Here is a 20,803-nt window from a genome sequence, read left to right on the forward strand (position 1 = left end):
GTATAGAAACAGTTAAAGTAGAACATTTTAAAGGGATCACCTTTAAGTATCAGTCCATTTGAAATTCTGCTATTAACATTTTGGTGTATACACATAATTTTTCAATAAACTGGAACAATGCTGTAATACTGGGGTTTTTTTTGGTTTTTTAAAAAAAATTATTTATTTATTTTTGGCTGTGTTGGGTCTTCGTTTCTGTGCGAGGGCTTTCTCTAGTTGTGACAAGCGGGGGTCACTCTTCATTGTGGTGCGCGGGCCTCGCACTATCGCAGCCTCTCCTGTTGCGGAGCATGGACTCCAGACGTGCAGGCTCAGCAGTTGTGGCTCACGGGCCTAGTTGCTCCGCGGCATGTGGGATCTTCCCAGACCAGGGCTCGAACCAGTGTCCCCTGCATTGGCAGGCAGATTCTCAACCACTGCGCCACCAGGGAAGCCCTGTAATACTGTTTTTGCAACCTGCGTTTTCCTTTAATAATATTTTTGTGCATTTTTCTATATACTTAAAAAATTCTTCGAGAACATGATTCTTAATGACTGCATAATAGTCTGTCATATCCACCCTGTAATTTATTTAATGACTTTCTTACTGTGGGTCATTTAGGTGGTTTCCAAGAGAGCACTATTTCACAAAGTCATTTTTGGCATATAAAACATCAAACAGCAATTTTAGAAAGATGTAGCAAGAATTTCCTACATTTGAGTATGTTTCTCATAACAGGTTAATCACAAGTGATATTTCTCATGCACATTTACAAAGGGGCTTAAGCTCTTTTTTGTCTCATTTTCCTCAGGAAGGAAAGGGTTTCCAAAAGTCGACTGCTCTAGACTGAACCACAAATCTTCTCTTTTTGTTTGTTTTGCAAAAAGCTTCTTACTGATTTTACTTCTAGCAGACTAAGTAGCTTGGGCTTTTATTTTTCTAAGCCTATGCTAGAAAAAAGCGGCTGCTTCATTGCACCATACCAACACCTCTTAGAAAAGACTTCTTGGAATTTCTTGTCCAAATTCCAATTCATTTTACATGTGCTGGGTTAGAATAATCAGGTTCCAGGTTTAGGACATGATGGTCATCAGCCCAGTGATGCACTTTACAGGCATGTGTGCCCTGCTGGAGGGGACAGTGAACGAGTATCTTGGATGGGAATGATGGGAAGGGGGTATGAAGGAGGATTACAGAGACCCTGCTTCACTGGGTGGGTGGGTGGGGCGCTGTGGAATTCTCTGTTGAAGCTTCCCAGGGAATTCTAATGCAGCTGCTCCATGGCTGACCTTTGTCACGGAGCAGAGTGTACCGCTATTCTTCAATTATGTGTCTGTCGCTCTGATGGGACTGCGAGTTTCCTGCAAGGATACTCTGTTCTTTTTTCATCTTTCTAAGCATCTGAGATAAAGTAGTGTTTGATAAGTGCCTGAGTCACTAAGAACAGTAAAGTTGAGTGGTATGGGAATAGGACTGATTTCACTTTATTACAAACAAACTTTGCACACATACTGTGTGCTTGTCACTAGACTAGGCATAAAGATGAATAAGATATGATGACTGATATTGGAAAATGTACAGTTTAGTACAAGAGATAACACAAGTAAGGAAATCTTTTCAGTTCAAAAGTGATGTTTCAAGAGTAGAGTTACATGAAAAGTACTCTAGGACTTAAGTAATATTAATTTCCTGGTGGAGTTGGTAAAAATTTTTAGAAGAAGAAGTTTGTGCATTCATTTATGTGCTGATTAATCCATTTAATAAGAGGCTTATTTGTTTGTTCATTAATTCATTTGTTTATTCAGAGGCAAACTATTTAGCCTCAAACTCACATCAGGCCAAGTGCTGGGCACTAGAAATATACACAGAATGTAAATAACAGATAGGGCTTATAATCTAGTGGGGGTTAGGAGCAGGTAACAGAGACAAATGCACAATATGCTAAGTGCTGTGATGGGGGAGCAGAGGCTGTAATGGAGATGGTTAAGGGGCAGGGCCAGTTGTGCAGGTTGTTCATGCCACAAGGCAGTTGGAAAGGGGAGATTAAAATCTAGCCTAAGTGCCCCTCATCAAGTATCTTTCCTACCTTGGAGATTTGTCTTACAAGAAGGGAAAATTTTTCCTAATTCCTAAAAGCCGCTACGTGGGATAGAAGCAGCTCTGTTAGGCGAGACGTCTGAACAGGACTGGGAGGTTCAAATACAGCTTCCTGGAGGAAGTAATTTCAAAGTTGAGATTTGGATCAACACGACATAGGCAGGTGTGAGTCAGTATGTGAGTGTGTGAGCAAATGTGGAGTTGAAGGTGACAGTGATGTCGCTGGAGAAGTGAAGGGTTTTCCAGACATGTGGAGCAGCACAGGCAAAGGCCCAGGATGGGAGGCATTGAGAGACACGTTTTGAGAATTGAAATTATGAGAGAGGGAGGGAGGCAAGGGGTGAGAGTGAGGCAGAGAGAGGATGAGGGGGTAACAGAAAGAGAATGACGAAAGAATGATGAGGAAGAGGAAAGGGAAAAGGGAGAAAGAGCAGGGATAAAAAGACAAAGGAAAGGAGATAAGTGGAAGAGAGAAATAAGAGGGGAGCAGAGAGCCACAGACAGAGCGAGAGAGATGGGATGAGAAAGAAACAGGGTGTTGAGAGAGAAAGAGATACTGAGGCAGGAGAGGTTAGAGAATGAGGGTTATAAGCCACATTAAGAGTTTGGTCTTTGGGGACTTCCCTGGTGGGGCAGTGGTTAAGAATCCACCTGCCAATGCAGGGGACACGGGTTCGGGCCCTGGTCCGGGAAGATCCCACATGCCGTGGAGCAACTAAGCCTGTGCACCACAACTACTGAGCCTGTGCTCTAGAGCCCATGAACCACAACTACTGAGCCCACACACTGCAACTACTGAAGGCCGTGCACCTAGAGCCTGTGCTCTGCAACAAGAGAAGCCACCGCGATGAGAAACCCGTGCACCGCAACGAAGAGTAGCCCCCGCTCGCCGCAACTAGAGAAAGCCCGTGTGAAGCAACGAAGACCCAACACAGTCAAAAATTAAATAAATAAAAAAATTTATTAAAAAAAAAAAAAGAGTTTGGTCTTTCTCCTGAGGGCAACAGGGAGCCACTGGAATGACTGAAGGAGGGGAGTAACTGGATCAGATCTGTGGTACGGAGAGCTCCACTTGGTTGCTGGGTGCACAATGGATTCAAGGGAGAACAAAGCTGGAAGATAAGGAGACCGACTGGACACCAAGGCTTTTCACAGCCCTACATTTGGGTCTTCAGTGAGGGCAAGTAGAGAAGGGGGAGAGGGATACTCCAGGTAGAGAGGACTTGCATGTGGATGTGTGATAGCATCCCAGGTGGAGAGCACTGTTGCATCACAGCCAGGTAGGACGGGCTGGGAACGCTGGGAATCAAGATGGCAGGAAGGTAGGGTGCCCAGGTGAGATTGGGAGGTTGCTGAATCACTAAAGAGCTTAAACTTCATCCTTATTCAGTATCAGCCCATTGAAGGCGGTAAGCAGGAGACTGGTATTATCTATTTTGAGTTTTAGTAAAGTTACTCTGGAGGAAATTTTGAGAATATTCGCATCAGAACAGAGGAGGACAGGGGGAAGGAGGTCTCTCCTATTGTGGACTGGAGGGGAGATAATGGAGTACAGTAGAGATGCGGAATATGAAATGACGTGGGGGGATTTCAGACATAGTTAGTGAGCCTTGGTGATACCTGAATGGGGGTAAGGGAGCAGAAAGGTTCCAAGGTGATGCTGAGATTTACTTTTCATTTGCTTGATTCAGGCTTTTTATGTATATATGATATGATATAAGAGAAGCAGATTTAGGAGCTAGGGAAAGTACTTAATGAGCTCATTTGGAGATACGGTGAGTTTACGAGATCTGGAGAAAATCCTGAGGACGTGAAGCAAGGAGTTGAAATTCAAGTCTGAGTATCAGTAGGGTCAAAGTGAGTAGAGTTATAGATGTGTGAGTTGTCAGGGCCCTGGGTTGGGTTGAAGTCATGAAAATGGGTGAAGGTGACCAAAGAGAGGGTAGAATGTAAGGAAAAAGGGAGCCACACCTGGAACCCAAGGAAACATCAACATTTAGAGCATGGTTGTTAAATACAGAATTGGCTACACAATTGGTGGGGACCCAGCACAAAATGAGCATGCAGGGCCCCTTGATAAAAAAGTATTAAGAATTTCAAGACGGCAACAGTAGAGCATTAGACCAAGCATGGTTGGTACTGGTCTCCATCACTATTGCTTTACCAGGTGGGTCATTCTAGCCTCCTCCCCTTGCTTATCTGTAAACCACCGCCACTCCAGCTGTGAGAAACCGGACTCCCACTGTCCTCCACCGACGTGCTGAATTGTTCAGTTCCAGTATATATGTGTAATGGTTTCAGAATTGTTAACCTGTACCCTCATGGGAAAGAACTTTATTAATTAGAGTACAGCGCTCTGTACAGTTTCATTTCCTTATAGTCTGAGGGACTCCACTCATTTCCAAAGTTATTTAGGTCATCAGTTTCTTCCCCACTCCCTTCTGTGAGGTTGTTTCATGCGCTTGTAAAACAGTTTGATTATTTTGCCACCTCCTGCATGCCATCCTGGGATCCTATGTCAAGTTCTAAGGGTTTGGACAGAGTCAGTGTTACGTTTCCACTGTTGCAGTATCATTCAGAATCATATGGTAACATACAGTTCTTCTACTATCCTAAAAAAATCCTCTGTGCTTCATCTACTCAACCTTACCCTCCCATCCCCCACGCCTCTGGCCATCACTGATCTTACTGCCTCAGTAGTTTCCCCTTTTCCACAATGTCATATAAGTGGAATCATTCAGTGTATAGCCTTTTCAGACTGGTGTCTTTCATTTAGAAATATGCATTTTAAACTCATTCATGCCCTTGCATGGCTTAAATGCATTCCATCAAACAGATGTACCACAGTTTGTTTATCCCCTCACCTACTGAATGACATCTTGGTTGCTTCTGGGGTTTTATTTTTTTTTTAAAGACTGAACACAAGATAGCTCCATTTTTAAAAATTAATTAATTAGTTAATTTTTGGCTGCACGGGCTTTCTCTAGCTGCAGTGAGTGGGGGCTACTCTTCGCTGCGGTGCACGGCCTTCTCACTGCGGTGGCTTCTCTTGTTGTGGAGCGCGGGCCCTAGGCACGCTGGTTTCAATAGTTGTGTCAGGTGAGCTTAGTAGTTGTGGCTCGCGGGCTCTAGAGCGCAGGCTCAGTAGTTATGGCACACGGGCGTAGTTGCTCCTCGGCATGTGGGATCTTCCTGGACCAGGGCTTGAACCCGTGTCCCCTGCATTGGCAGGCGGATTCTTAACCACTGCGCAACCAGGGAAGTCCGCTTCTGGTTTTTAAACAAGCTTTGAATAAAGCTGCTGTAAACATTCATGTGCAGGGGTTTGTGTGGACATAAGTTTTCAAATCAGTTGGGTAAATACTTAGAAGTGCAATTGCTGGGTCATATGGTAAGATTATGTTTTGCTTTGTAAGAAACTACCAAACTGTCTTCCAAAGTGGCTGTACTATTTTGCATTCCCACCAGCAGTGAATGAGAGTTCCTGTTTGCTCTGCATCTTTGCCGGCAATTGGTATTGTTTTTGTTGTTGTTTTTCTTTTCACCATTCTAATAGGTATGTAGTGTCATCTTGTTTTAATTTGCATTTCCTTTGTGATAAATGATGTTGCACATCTTTTCATATGATTATTTCCTAGCCATATGTCTTTTTCCTTGAAGTAAGTTTTCAGATCTTTTGCCCATGATTGAATTGAGTTTTTTGTTTTCTTGTTGAGTTTTAAGAATTCTTTATGTGTTTTGGGCTTCCCTGGTGGCACAATGGTTAAGAATCCGCCTGCCAATGCAGGAGACACAGGTTCGAGCCCTGGTCTGGGAAGATCCCACACGCTGCAGAGCAACTAAGCCGGTGTGCCACAAGTACTGAGCCTGCGCTCTAGAGCCCGCAGGCCACAACTACTGAGCCCACGTGCCACAAATACTGAAGCCCGTCCGCCTAGAGCCCATGCTCTGCAACAAGAGAAGCCACCGCAATGAGAAGCCCGTGCACCACAACGAAGAGTAGCCCCCGCTCACCGCAACTAGAGAAAAGCCCAATCGCAGTAACGAAGACCCAATGCAGCCAAAAATAAATAAATAAATTTATTTTAAAAAAAGAATTCTTTATGTGTTTTGGAGATAATTCCTTTATCAGATATGTGTTTTTACAAATATTTGCTCTCAGACTGTGACTTCCCTTCAGTCACTTAACAGTGTCTTATGCAGAGCAGAAGGTTTAATAAAGCCCAATTATTAGCTTTTTCTTTCTTGTATCACGTTATTTGGTGTCCTATCTAAAAACTCATTACCAAACCCAAGGTCATCTGGATTTTCTCCTATGTTTTATAGTTTTGCACTTTTCATTTAGGCCTTTGATCCATTTCCATGGTATAAGTACTCCCCTCATGGCCGACTTCAACCTGCTGAAGTGAACAGAGTTGGGGAAAGATGCATATCAGCTGCTGCAAGCTGGCATGAGCCAGCTCCAACGTAATGATGCTTTTAATCATTTGCCATCTGCAGGACTTCACAAAGAACTTTGGAGTAACTGATTCTGACGATAGGGATTTTAGACCTCATTTACACTTGCATTTTTCATTATTCCCACTGTTCTGAATATTTGGTGGTACACAAAAATTAATATAAAAATTTTAACAGATAAAGAATAGAGTATGGGGTAGGTTCTACCTGATAGGTTTCCAGCACATAATAGGTCTCCATGAACTATTTGTGGAATTGAGTTCCTTCTCAGTCTTTGCCTGTATGAAACTAATTTTCTCACAGTGGCGATCCCATCATGGACCCAATGAATAAGTAATACTGAACACGTGAGTTAAAGTTAGCACCTCCCCATGAGAGGTCATTGCCATCTCTTATTAAGAGCTTCCTGGTACTTCCTGGTCAAATGAGTATAAACGTGTTTTCTCTGCTTTGTTTAATGGAATAACCTTAAAGCGTGGAGAGGATCTCACCACTGTGGTTTCCACCTCTGAGGTCATTAACATGATTTATTATGAAGCTACAGGAAATTAGTTGCTGAATATTTCAATATGGACAGGAAATAATGTAACTCCATTGTTACCACAGAACCACTGTATCTTGGAGTAACCTGTAGCCATAGTAACAAGATAAGGACATACTCCTTAAATGTTTAACTATGATTCTATACTTCATGCACCTTCAAATACAGTCAATTCTTGTTATTTATAATTGAATTAGTTTTCTGATACATTTGGGGTTCACTTTTCAACAGTGGTTTTCAATTACCCTAATTTAAGATGATGAGTATAATAAGACTTTCTTTAGGACATTATTGTTAGGACTGGAATAGAACTCCTTATTGTATAAAAAGGACCTGAAAATGGCCTTTTAAAAAATGAGTAAGTATTTTTGAATGAGCAAAATAGTGTCTCTGAGGGTAAATATTAGTGGTATAAGGGTAAATCTATCTCGGGGTCTTCAAAAGTGACATTCACACTACCTGCTGTAAATCCTAAGTCTGAAGATATTAACTGTATCACAGTAATAGTAACACTCTACAACAATAGCTAATATGGTTTGAGAATTTACCATATGCCAGAATTCTCTCAATGATTGTCTTATTTAATCCTCAGGGAAATGCTAATCGGCAGGTACTGTTATCACTTCCATTGTGCAGATGTGGAAACTGAGGCACAGAGACATCAATTATCTTGACCAAAGTCATCTGGCTGGCAAATGGCAGGGGTGGGATTGAACCAAGGCAGTCCTACTCCACAGTCCATGATCTTATCCATTGTTCCTACTGCTCTCCTAGTCCTGCCAGCCAATCACAAAGGACTCTGAGTCCACATGCTGCTGCCCATGTTCTCTCAGCCCCTGTGCCTATAGCCATCCCTCTGGTCCCTGACAGAGTAATGCCACAAAGAGTAACCAGAGCCTACTGAATCCTGACCTTCTTACCAATTCCACTGGCCCCACAGTTATGGCTTATGTTGGTGCACAGGTGTTGGGCTTAGGCCCAGAGAACCAAGGTGAGTAAGGCGAGGTTGCATCTCCCCATGACCTCAGACACCAGCAGGAAGGAGACACCAGATGAACAGCCAGAAGCCCTCTAGTGGGATGTGTACCATCCCAGGGAGGAGCACGAGGTGAGACGGGAAGGAAGCTCCCTCCCCATGAGCAAGTCAAGTCAAGCTCAGAGCAGAGCACACTTGCTCTAACTGGAATTTACCGGAAGAAAAGTACTTGAGGGAGGGAAAAGTATTCATGCTGAATATTTCTAGAACATAACACAGGAAGGCTGTGACAAATTGTGGAAGGAGGAAGTGATAGGGAATGAGGCTGCAGTACAAGGGGCCAGGTCAAAAATGACTTGAAGTTCACATGGAGAAGCTACAAGGAATTTTAAGCAGATATACTTTTTTATTAGACTTTACTTTTTAGAGCAGTTTTAGGTTCATCACAGCAAAATTAAGCAAACGTAGAGAGATTTCCCACATACTCACCCCCATCCCCCAGACGTGCATAGCCCCTTCCATCATCAACAACCCCTACTAGAGTGGAACATTTGGTACAACTGATGAAACTGCACTGACACATCTATCACCCCAAGTCCATAGTTTACCTAATAGATTTACTTTTTAAAGGCCACTGACAGGGGCTTCCCTGGTGGCGCAGTGGTTGAGAGTCTGCCTGCTAATGCAGGGGACACGGGTTCGAGCCCTGGTCTGGGAAGATCCCACATGCCACGGAGCAACTAGGCCCGTGAGCCACAACTACTGAGCCTGCGTGTCTGGAGCCTGTGCTCTGCAACAAGAGAGGCCACGATAGTGAGAGGCCCGTGCACCGCGATGAAGAGTGACCGCGATGAAGAGTGGCCCCCACTTGCCGCAACTAGAGAAAGCCCTCGCACAGAAACAAAGACCCAACACAGCCAAAAATAAATACTAAAAAAAAATATATATATTAAAAAAAAAAAAAAAAAAAAAAAGGCCACTGACAGTAAATGGATTGGAGCAGACAGGAAACGGAGGGAAATGAGCCGAGTTAGAAAACGACCACAAGTCTCAGGAAGGCAAGACTATATCTTAAACTGGGACCTTCAGAGAGAAGGGTGGAGGGAGGCAGGAAGATGTGAGGAACATTTAGAAGGTGGAACAAGCAAATTTTAACACGTGATTGAATGTAGGTAGTAACGCCTTACCATGGCTCTGTAGAACGTGATTCCTACCCATGTCTCAAACATCCCATCTCTCCATCACTGGTGTTCAGCCTTATTGGTCTGATCTTTAATACTCTGAACGTAACACTTTAAAAAAATATCCATGCCCTCCTTTCTTCTTTGATGACCAGATCCCAATTTTGTTTGGATTGCCAGTATTCCCAACTAATTCTTGCTTTTCCAGTTGCCCTTGCAACTCAAGATGCCCATGGAACACCATTCTGGTCAATGAGATATAAGCAGATATCTCCTGGAAGTTTCTAGAAAAACATTTGCTTTTCCCCCTATTAAAATAAGTGACACAAATTGTTGTCTTATAACCTTCTCCTCACTCCTGACTTGACCTTGGTTATGATGGATATGCTGAACTTCTGTAGTCATCTTGTGACCCAGAGGGAAAGACTAAAAGGACTGCAGAATTGCTGGCTCTGACATAGCTGCACAGGTAAAGCCTTTGCCTACATTTAAGCTTCTTGCTCTGTGAGATAAACAAACCCCTACATTGCATGAGACACAATGGGTGAGCTTCCTATTACACAGGCTTACACAACCATAGGGGCCTCAGCAGATGCTGTCCCTCCACCTGGAACATTCTTTTATTGGCTACAAATATGGCTTTTATCATCCTTTGAGTCTCAGTTTCAATTTCACGTCCTTTGAGGAACCTTCTCTGATCACTCTGTCTAAAAGTGGGGCCTTCTGCCGTGAAATGTGAGTGATAGCCTTGAGGGCAGAGCACAAGTCAGTCTGTCAGCTGCTATGTTGCTAAGATATAGCATAATAACTACTCGATAAATATTGAATGAATGAATATATAAATAAATGACAGCATGATGTCTAAAGTGAATCAGAGATCTGGAATAATTCTTTCAATCTGTAGTCATTTCTTCAGCAAAAAAAAAAAAAAAAAAAACAAGTGCAAAGCAGCAAGGCAACAGGACCCTGAATGAAGGTATGTTTATTTCCATTTGCCGAACTGCATTGACATGGCCTTCGGTGTCTGTTGAACAATTAAACCAGCTCAGAAATAATGACTGCATTGTTGCTGCTCATAATGACAACATCGCCCGTGACATGTCAGGAAGGCTCCCAGCACCTGTGACTCCGTTCGAAAGCCTCGGTCTTCAAAATCACATACCCTCTCTGATAGTGACTCTCTCCTTTTCATTAAGCTTGGCATGGCAGAGTCATAACTGTTGGGTTTCAAACAGTAAATATCAAACCAAATGCTGTCGCTGCTGAGACCAGTGATAGGTGGCCCACAGCGGGGTCGGCGTCAACCTTGCTCTGAGTTTGTCAGGGAACAAGGCAGCACTGCAGCTTGGGGCACCCCGACAAACAGCTTATCCGTGTAATTAAAGCAGAATTGGATGTCCTACTGCTTTGTGCTCCATCTCCCTTCATGTGGACAAATAAACTGGAGGAGCAGCATATGGATGGAGACCAAAAACTGAATATGATATCCCCGTGCTGATATCAGCAAGGGCAAGGAGCACCGTCCACGGCAACCCCGTGTGCAGCCGGGCCATCTGTATTGCACACCTCTTGATGCCAAAGTGCAGTGGAATCATGTTGCACTGTTCTCCAGGCAATCTGGGGCCTCCTACGTCTCCACTGACCTACCCTGCGTGGCACAGGAGAAGCAGGCTCTGTAGCTGCTGTTTGTCAGGAGAGAAGGCCATTTCTGCCAACATTTTGCAGAAGAGGATGCTGCTCTTGAAACAGACACCTGGGTGGGTGGAGCCTCCTGCTCACAGGTAACGAACTCATTCTGACAGCTGGACTCTTGTGTGATTCTTTCGGGAAATCTAGCCTGAGCAGGGAAAACAGACAAATCGATGGTCTGGGTGTCTCTCTTTTTGCCTTTTATTTTTCCTTTGGCAGGATCTAGGCACAGTATAAGTGATGTAACAACTGCAGGAAATAGATATTTATTCAGTCAAAAAACTATGATGTGTCTATGATGTCCCAGGCCAAGATCTCATGGTGCCTACATTGGCATTTATTGCCGATCGTATGTTCTCATCTCCTCAACTACAACACAGAAAATGGCAGACAGGTGGACTAGACGACTGCCTTAATTTTTAAAAATTATTCTGCCTGGACAACGCTTAACCAAGTTAGCATCATTTAGAAATGAAGTATCATGTTGGTTAAATCACGTTCACTTCTACGGTAACTTTGACTCTTTACAAAGGTATCAACTACAGAAAAAAAAGACACCTTCAACATCCAAATAAGTAAATGCCTATCTCACTTCCTCATGGAAGAAATCTTCACAGCGACTCAACACCTCTATAGGCTGATTTTGGCCAGGAAGGGAGACAAAGAAAGGAGGGAATTGATGGCCAAGCACTTGCCACATGCTTACCATGATCAAGCAGGTGATTTCATTTTATCCTTCCCCAAACATGGATGGAAGGTGTTACCAGCCTTGTCTCATATAAGAAACAGAACTCAGATGGTTTAAGTCACTGTCTAAGAGTCAAGCAGCTAGTCACCAACAGAACAGAAACCAAATGCGAGTCTGTCTCATTCCATTTTTCTGAGTCACAGGATTGGGTCATGCGTGGATCCTAGCTTCCCTAGCGATTCCCAGAATTGCCCATGGCTTCCCTAGCTATTCCCAGAATAGCCCATGGCTATTCCCATGGTTTGGATAGCCATGATGATAAATGCCACCCTTCCAGTAATAAAAATGAGTATGTTAACCTCAGTTTGCTTAAGACAGGGAACTACTGTATGAAACATTACAAAAATATATTGGCATCCAAGTGGTTCACTTTTTAACACATTTTTGTTTTAGTTACCTACACTATTTACCTACAAGGAACCATTCTCTACACAAAACTAAATACAGCAAGTGTCACCTCACAACACAAAATGTACTTTACATGTTACATAATATGAATTATTTAATATGTGTATAAATACATACTCATATACTACATTTAAATTTCTGAATCTTTCCCCAAATGTCTCCTTTCTTCTACTAAATTCATCATTTTACCCATTTATTAACTGATATGATAAAGGAAAATTATTTTTATTAATCCTAAACTTAATAGCATTTTTTTCTGCATATAAAAGAATATGTAAGCACCTGTAGGCAGAAGTAAAGGTGTGTCCTTTGTTTACTGTTAACCCATTGTGGGGAGACCACTGGAGTTGGCCCTTTCTGACCATTCATTCATTCATTAAACAAATATTTACTGAAAGCTCAGTCTGTGTCAGACATACGCTCGATACTGAGGACAAAATGGGAGGACATGCTGAGGACAACATGGGCAAACAACCAATGTAGAAATTATGCTTTCCAAATTATCCTGTTTGGGTAATGTAAGTGGCTCTTCTCAGACAGAACAGGGTGCTAAACAGGTGGACTCTTGTATTGCTATATTCCCACTTCCTGGAGTTCCTCAGGAAGCTCTTTCCCTTCAAAGGCTGAGTTGGTCCTGCAGTGTGCACTGACCCTGAAAGGACACTTGGGGCCATCAGCTGAGTTCTTAAGGTTGGACCACTCTCTAGGAATGCTGATAAGAGCAATGAAAAGATAAGGGATCAGTCTCAAAAACAATCCTAGAGATTGTGAACACCTGACCATCAATCATGGTGAGTTTGTGGGAGCCTAAAGACCCTCCTTCTCAGGACAATGAAGGCTCAGAAGATCAGGCGCAGGCAGAAGGGCACCAGAGGGAGGGGCAGGACTTTTCCCGCCTGCTGATGCTGGACAAATCACTTCCCGTCTTATCTTTTAAGTGAGGTGTTTGGACCAGGCCATCTCCAGGGCTCCTCCCAGCTCTAATATTCTATGATCTCCCTGAATTGAGAAAGGGATAAAATTAAAATATCAATAAACATAAACACAACCAAAGAGCAGCCAGAGCTTCCAGGAGGACTCCTCTGACTTAGGAAGGGGACGAGGGGACACTTCAGATACTCAGTGGTTCACTGAACAGTGCCAAATGTCTATTCAACAACCGTACATGAGTGGGCCAGGACGCTTGGTCATTTACCATGTAGCAAGTCTTCCTTTATCTGGGGAACATGTGTTGCTAGGGGTCCTTGGTACTATAAGCCTTGGGTCATTCCATTCCCAGGAGACAGAAACAGTGAGAAGAAACAAAATCATGAGGTATTCTTCAGTCATTTTTTTATCATGTTAACGTCTTAAGAATTTTTGCATGATGGCTACATAGAAATACTTCTAAGAGTCAAGAGAAGAAGGTAGGCTTTCAGGGTCCCAACCGAGAAGAGAAGATTGCGCCTGGATGCCACCACTGTCGATCATCAGGAAGAGGTAGGACACTTTAGTACAAAGAAGCAGTAACCAAGTTGTGTCCATGCAGCTTAACCATAGATCAGCCTATTAGTATTAGTATCAGTATTAGTATTACTGCCACGCCCACCTAAGGAAAAGCAGCTCAGATGGATGAAGGAATTCACCCCAGCAGAGTATTGAGAAACCAGTGTTTCTCAACTAATGTCTGATATTTCTTAATGACATCTTGATTAGCAAAGAAAAAAAGAGACTTTGTTAGAAAATTCTTTGACTTGGTGTCAAAAGTTTAGGACCCCAAGAAACAGTGCCCTGCTCAGGTAGAAAGGAGACAACACAAATGAGGCTGTGTTTAATGTTGGAGGGACCACAGGTAGAACTAGAGGCTTCAGGAGTGTTCTTTCACATTCCCAAGAACGTACGGAATGTACATATCCAATTAGCTGTATTTTTCAATCCTCAACAGGGCTGAGGATATACTGCCCCAGATGACAGCTGCACAGCATAATGAGAAGAGAGATGTTCTAGACCTAGGGGTTATGGGATGGGTGGGGAGGGGAAGCTGGTGGTGCCAGAAGGAAGCAGAGCTGAAGTAGAAATGGACAAAAAACTTACTAGAACAGGGACACAGTGGATTTAAGCCTATCCCATGTAGGAGAGAGGCAACTTGCTGTTTTCCTGAAATATGCTGTTAGACCAGCTTTGACTGTTTGTGTACAGTTTGAAGTTTCATGTAAGGTAAGCATTGTTAATATATATATAATATATGTATACACATATATACACATATATATGCCCAATACATATATATTCACGCAAAGATTTATAAATGTTGATGGTCACAGCAATATGATTTACAGCTGGGAGACAGTGGAGGGAAACAACTGAATGCCATCCACTGGGGATAGCATAAGAGGTTTTTAACCATTTTTGTGTCGTGGACTCCTCTGGCAGTTGGTAAATCATGTGGCATCCTTCTCAGAAAAATATTTTAGGAGCAAAAAATTAACAAATTGGATTACAAAGGGAACTGATCTATCCATGGACCCCTTCGGGGCCTGTAGACCCCACATTAAGAACCCCTGGAACTCAAGGATGGCTGACCAGTAGCATGCCATACCACATAGCCTTTCCACATGATGCTGAAGAAAGACATTGGAGGACTGAGAGATGTTTCCGAGACACCGGTGAGTGGAAAACATCACTGAGTGCCAGATGGTCACGTGTGGATAGTGTACATCTAGGGTAGAGCTTCTCCAAGCGTAGGCCCCAGAACCGGGAGCTTCAGCTGAACCTGGGCGCTGCTTAGAACGGTAACTCTCAGGCGCTACTCCAGACTTACGGAAACCAAATCTTGGGGGTGAGGCCCAGAAATCTGTGTTTTCACAAATCTGTATGTACTTCAAAGGCTGAGAAGCACTGTCCTGGGATGTCAACAGTGGTTTGCTCAAGTAGGGGAACTGGGGAGATTTTTCTACTGTTAAATATGTGTTTTTTCTTCAAAGTTTTTACATGAACATCTGTTATTCTTATAATAAGGGGAAAAAGTTACTAAAAAAAAGATAAGACAGATTTATTCTATGGTATGTTAGGAATGATTTCCAGACGCAAGTAACAATATAAAAGCACCACTTGTACGGAATTTCAAGTTGTCAAATAAATAAACTAAAAATTGAGCAACATAGAGCCTGTGAATTGTGTATACTAATGCACAGCCAAACATCAGCATTCAAAGAAGAAATTACTAAGAAATGTATTTAGAATGAATTTGAGGCTAGAAGGCCAACAGTGAACACAGTTGTTATGCATTTCTGAGCTGCCAGAAAAAAAAGAAAAGATTTTAAATCCGCGGCAAAGAAGGACTAAACTAAAATCCCTAGGCACGCATCAGGCAGGATTTGTGTGCAAACTTGGGAAGACACAGGGAAGGGATTTCTGAGAGTCTGCTGCTCTCTCCAGCCTGTTGCTGGTGCAGAATGAATCCATTCTCTGAAAGCAAGACCTTCCTTCCAGCCTGCATGTCCACCTCTATGTAACATGCAGGTACAGCTGTTTCCTCTGGGAGAGGTGATCTCTTATTTCAAAGGAGGGCAGCACAGCAGCCTCACTGAAGTTGCAACTTTGTTGAGGGGGATAAAATAGTTCCTTTAGCTTCACAAAAGGTCTACCGACCCATAGCTATACCCAACATCCAGGTGGCTTTCCTCAGCACGTTACGGAGTTGCTGTGAGGCAAGGACTTCTGTCTCATTGCATTTTTCTGAGTCACAGGATTGGGTCAGGCGTGGATCCTAGCTTCCCTAGCGATTCCCAGAATAGCTGTCCTTGCCTCACAGCCATATTCAGTTATTCTAAGCTCTCCAGACACACCAGCCTTTCTCTTGCCTCTAGACATTGGATCATGCTTTTCCCACTGCCTGGAAGATTCTCTTTCTTTCCATCTCCTTGCCTACTGGTACACAACAGCCAGGAATCCTCCTGGGAATTACTTCTTCTGTCTTCTTAACATCTCCACGCTCCACAGCTGCCTATCACGGTGCTTATCTGCCTGTTTACAGGGCTGTGTCTCCCCTGGAACGGATGTTCTTTGAGGGGGAATCTATGGGCAGTAGCCAGTGCAATGCCAGGCACATAGTTGTTTGATAAATATTTCTGAATGAATGAATGAATAAATGAATGAATGAATGAGTCAGTGAGGCCCAATTTTTCAGCATAGGAAGACTATCTCCCTGCCCAAGAGGCCTAAACTGAGGCTTTTCTTCATGTCATGATCCAAATCACCCAAGACAAGAGGAGACACTAGCATCTCCAACGAAACACCCACAGATGCGAATGTTTAAACTTGCAACAAAGGGTCTTGTAGCCACCATCTCCCCCACCACTGCTTACAGAGGCAGGCCAAGCCCAGGTGCCTGGAAGGCACTGTGCCCAGGGACCCAGCCCCACAGTGAAGTCTCTCTCCTATAACTCCATTTGGAAGTGAGGGCTAGTTTCAAGCTAGAAAAGGAAATAAATGTGGGTTTTTCATTCATCCCTCGCCCTCTGCAGAAAACCGTCTATTGGCCTGTTTCTGTCTCCATCCATTTCTGCCTCGATCTTCTGCCCAGCTGGAACTGGAGGTCTGACCACAAAAAGGTCCAATCCATTCCCCATGGCGCCCCAGGCCCTGCTCCTTCTCAGCCCTTATTGACTGAGTCAGCTGTGGTCTTGGGGCTGAGAAAAACGAGCAGTGATATCTCTAAATTACACCAAAGTTGGCCTTTTCTGCTTTCACTCTGTTCCTTGTGGCTCCCTTTGAACAGGGCTGTCAGCAGAGATACTGACAAAAAACATGTGGTCTGAAGGGAGAAAGTAGCTTTCTTTACAGCAAAGAGAGCCGTTTTCTGCTTGTCAACACGTGGTCTACTCTTTAAGCTAAGACATGACCTCTGGCCTCGACTCAGTGTGCAAACACACACATCAAATAAACATTTGTGTGGTTAACCCTCATTTCTCCGCACTTCACAGAGAATTTTATCTCTACCTTTCTCATTTTCCAGGTAGAATCAGGACAACTGTCACAGAATTTGTCTGCCTCGGGAAACTGACTCAGGGAGTTTTTGTGCAAAGGAGGAGAGGCGTGGAGGAGCTCGACGACAGGCTCAAGGTCTGCGTCTACCCTGCACTGGCTGCGGGACCTTTTACACAAGTTACTTCGTGCACTTCAAGGAGCAAAGTTGTCCGAAAACGACCCCTGGTGCCCACTCTGGATAAGAAACAAGCTAAAGCCTGGGATGGGTGGCTGAATGGGTAAGTCCCTTCCCCAACTGGAGGTTCCACTCGAGCACTACTCCACATGGGGCCAGTGTATCCTGATCCTATCCAGGGTCACATTCTATGGGCCCAAGGTCACTGGTATGCTGGAGCCAGCTCCTACTGCTTCGTGAAAGCCAAGTGTTAAATATTCAAGAATTTTGCAAGTTGGCAGCTTGCAATTGGCCACTGCAGAGGTATTTACACCAGAGACAGCATCAAACACTACAAGTCAGGGCTCCCCTTGTCCCCAGGAGCCAGTTTACTAGTATACCACTGCCCCAGGCATCTGGCTTTGGACATCTGGAATCTCGGATGACTCCTATAAACCTGGGTACCTGCACTCATGCTGCCAGATACCCTCAGAAGTCTGATTACCTGTCCACGGGCCAGCTAAGAAGGGAGAACCATGGGAGCAGAGTGTCTTTTCTGGCAAACCTATCCAGTGTGCTCAGATGTCTGCACAGGCCCTAGCATCTCTCTCTGCAGGATGCTGGGGAAGGGGGAGCAGCGCTTCTCATCTTTGGCTCACCCCTGGCTCGTATGTGTCCTTTCCTCTGTCTCCAAACAGCCTATTCCTTAACCCATGCCATGTGCTATTTTGAAATCCATCCAGAGCCCTAGTACATGGCAGGTGGCGATGCTGCAGGAACTCAACTTACATGACTCAGGCTGTACCACAAGTAGACTACAAGTCTTGCATGGTGCTCGGCCTCAGTTTCCTCAATGGTACAACAGGGACATAAGATTGGTTTCTGAGAGTACGTGTGGTTTCTGCATGTGAGCGTGCTATGCAAACAGCAAAGACCCACGGAAACTAAACATTCGCGTATGTTACGGTGCAGAAATCACTGAAGAGTCCTAGGTTTCAGTACTGCCACTCTTTTACCTGTGTTACCTTGGGCAAGTTACTTAACTTCTCTCAATTTCGATTTCCCCACCTGAGAAATGGGTGTAGTACCTTATAGGGCTGTTATAAGACCTGCACAGGACAACAGTGAGAGCCATGTTTGGCTTAGATCCTGATACTCATTTGATGTCGAAGACTCTAGTTGAATTTGAAAATTCCTCAATTCTCCTACCTCTAGGGTGCTAACTCAAGCTGAAATGACGGATCCTTTAACGTTCTCGAATAATTAAACATAAATTCGGTCTGAGGGCAAAAGTACATAACGATAAAGCCCTAGGAAACTTTCACATTGAGAACTGAAAGGGTGATAAACTCAGGGCTAAAAATATTGTTTCCTCTATAGGCTAAGATGCCTTTATTCGCTGGATGTATATCAGGGAGGGCATTTTTGCATATATATGTATTTGGCAAAGAACCAAAACAACTCAATTATGTTTTATCATTAATTAAACTTTGCAGAAAGAGGGCAACACTTGCTAATGGTGAATATAAGCTTTCATTAGACTTAGTCAAAATAAGTTAGAATTAACTCTGCTCAGTTGTGAATAGAAGTTCTGAGTTTTTTGAGTAGATTTAAAATGTCATTGCATGTATGAGCAAATGCAGAAATAGAGTCACTTTCTTTTCTCACTCTCTTTCTGCCTCTTTTTTTTTTCTCTCTCCCCTCCTCCCTTTTACCCCCCCCGTCTCTCTCTCCCTCCCCCTTTACACACACACACACACACACACACACACACACACACACACACACACACACTCCATCAGCATCAAATCTATCACGATCTGCTAAGGATGCTTATATGACCTGACATAATGGTTGACTGCCAAGCAATTTATCTGGTAGTCTCACTGCCACTGTGGAAAATTAAAATTTGCTGGAAACATCCAGACTGATTATATAATGGTCTGTTAATTCCTTTCTAACAACAAACCAGCTATGGTCACTTAAATCAGTAACCAATGAATACCTTAGCCAACCAGCCATAGACCTGGTTAGAATTCAAGTCAAAGAATATTTGAGTCCCTACTATGTGTTAGGCACTGTACTGGATCACTCACTACCCTTGGTAAATTACAGTTAATGGGAAGAAAAATACAAAAGAAACTATATTGCTGCTCAAAATGTGTTGTGTCATCTAAGAGGTATAAACAAATGTGTAAAGGAGGTCAAACAAAAATTCCATGGAGGAGACCGACTGCTATATTTAAAACAGATAACCAACAAGAACCTACTGTATAGCACAGGGAACGCTGCTCAATATTTTGTAATAACCTAAATAGGAAAAGATTTGAAAACGAATAGATACATGTATATGTATAACTTAATCACTTTGCTATACACCTGAAACTAACACAACATTGTTAATCAACTATGCTCCAATATAAAATAAAAATTTTAGGGCTTCCCTGGTGGCACAGTGGTTAGGAGTCTGCCTGCCAATGCAGGGGACACGGGTTCGAGCCCTGGTCTGGGAGGATCCCACACGCCGCGGAGCAACTGAGCCCGTGAGCCACAACTACTGAGCCTGCGCGTCTGGAGCCTGTGCTCCGCAACAGGAGAGGCCGCGACAGTGAGAGGCCGCGACAGTGAGAGGCCCACGCACTGCGATGAAGAGTGGCCCCTGCTCGCCGCAACTGGAGAAAGCCCTCGCACAGAAACGAAGACCCAACACAGCCATAAATAAATAAATAAATAAATAAATAAATAAATTTATAAATAAAAAAAATAAAAATTTTAAAAAATATAGGCTTGGGCTTCCCTGGTGGCGCAGTGGTTGAGAATCTGCCTGCCAATGCAGGGGACACGGGTTCGAGCCCTGGTCTGGGAAGATCCCACATGCCACGGAGCAACTGGGCCCGTGAGCCACAATTACTGAGCCTGCGCGTCTGGAGCCTGTGCTCCACAACAAGAGGCCGCGATAGTGAGAGGCCCATGTACCGTGATGAAGAGTGGCCCCCACTTGCCACAACTAGAGAAAGCCCTCTCACAGAAACGAAGACCCAACACAGCCATAAATTAATTAATTAATTAAAAAAAATATATATATAGGCTTTAGCCCAGCATTGCCCAATAGAAATATAACACGAGCCATATAAATAAGTTAAAATTTTCTGGTAGCTACATTAAAAAAAGTAAAAACAAAAAAAACCCAAAAAAACATGAGATTAATTTTAATCATAGCAATATATCCAAAATAATTTTATTGCAACATGACATCTACATGAGGATTATTGAGATACATTCCATTAAAATCCTAACTTACATCTCAATTTGGATGTTATATTTTCAACAAAAATATTTAATCTGTATTTAGACTAAAATTTACAAGATAGAGTCAATATCTTGTAATAACCCATAATGGAAAATAATCTGAAAAAATATATATATATATGTATAACTGAATCACTTGGCTGTTCCCCTGAAACTAACACTATATTGTAAATCAACTATACTTCAATTAAAAAAAATTTACAGTTGAAAAGTCAGATTTACATGCAAGTTGTTCCAATAATTGGATCAAGCAGTAGTTTTTAAGTTTAAATTAAAATTAGTTAAAATTTAATA

The 20,803-nt window shown here is 43.2% G+C and overlaps 1 protein-coding gene and 1 long non-coding RNA gene across 2 annotated transcripts in view; one reads left to right on the plus strand and one right to left on the minus strand.

Moving 5' to 3' along the window:
- CDH13 (cadherin 13) overlaps positions 1-20,803 on the minus strand; it is a 647,236-nt gene that overhangs the window by 546,389 nt on the left and 80,044 nt on the right. The window lies entirely within an intron of this gene.
- Positions 9,846-20,396, plus strand: LOC309616395. The gene is made up of 2 exons (XR_014237458.1): positions 9,846-11,014; positions 17,075-20,396. It is a non-coding gene; the product is annotated as an uncharacterized lncRNA (long non-coding RNA).

The sequence above is a fragment of the Balaenoptera borealis genome (genome assembly GCF_965194805.1).
Source record: "Balaenoptera borealis genome assembly, chromosome: 19".
Classification (NCBI taxonomy): domain Eukaryota; kingdom Metazoa; phylum Chordata; class Mammalia; order Artiodactyla; family Balaenopteridae; genus Balaenoptera; species Balaenoptera borealis.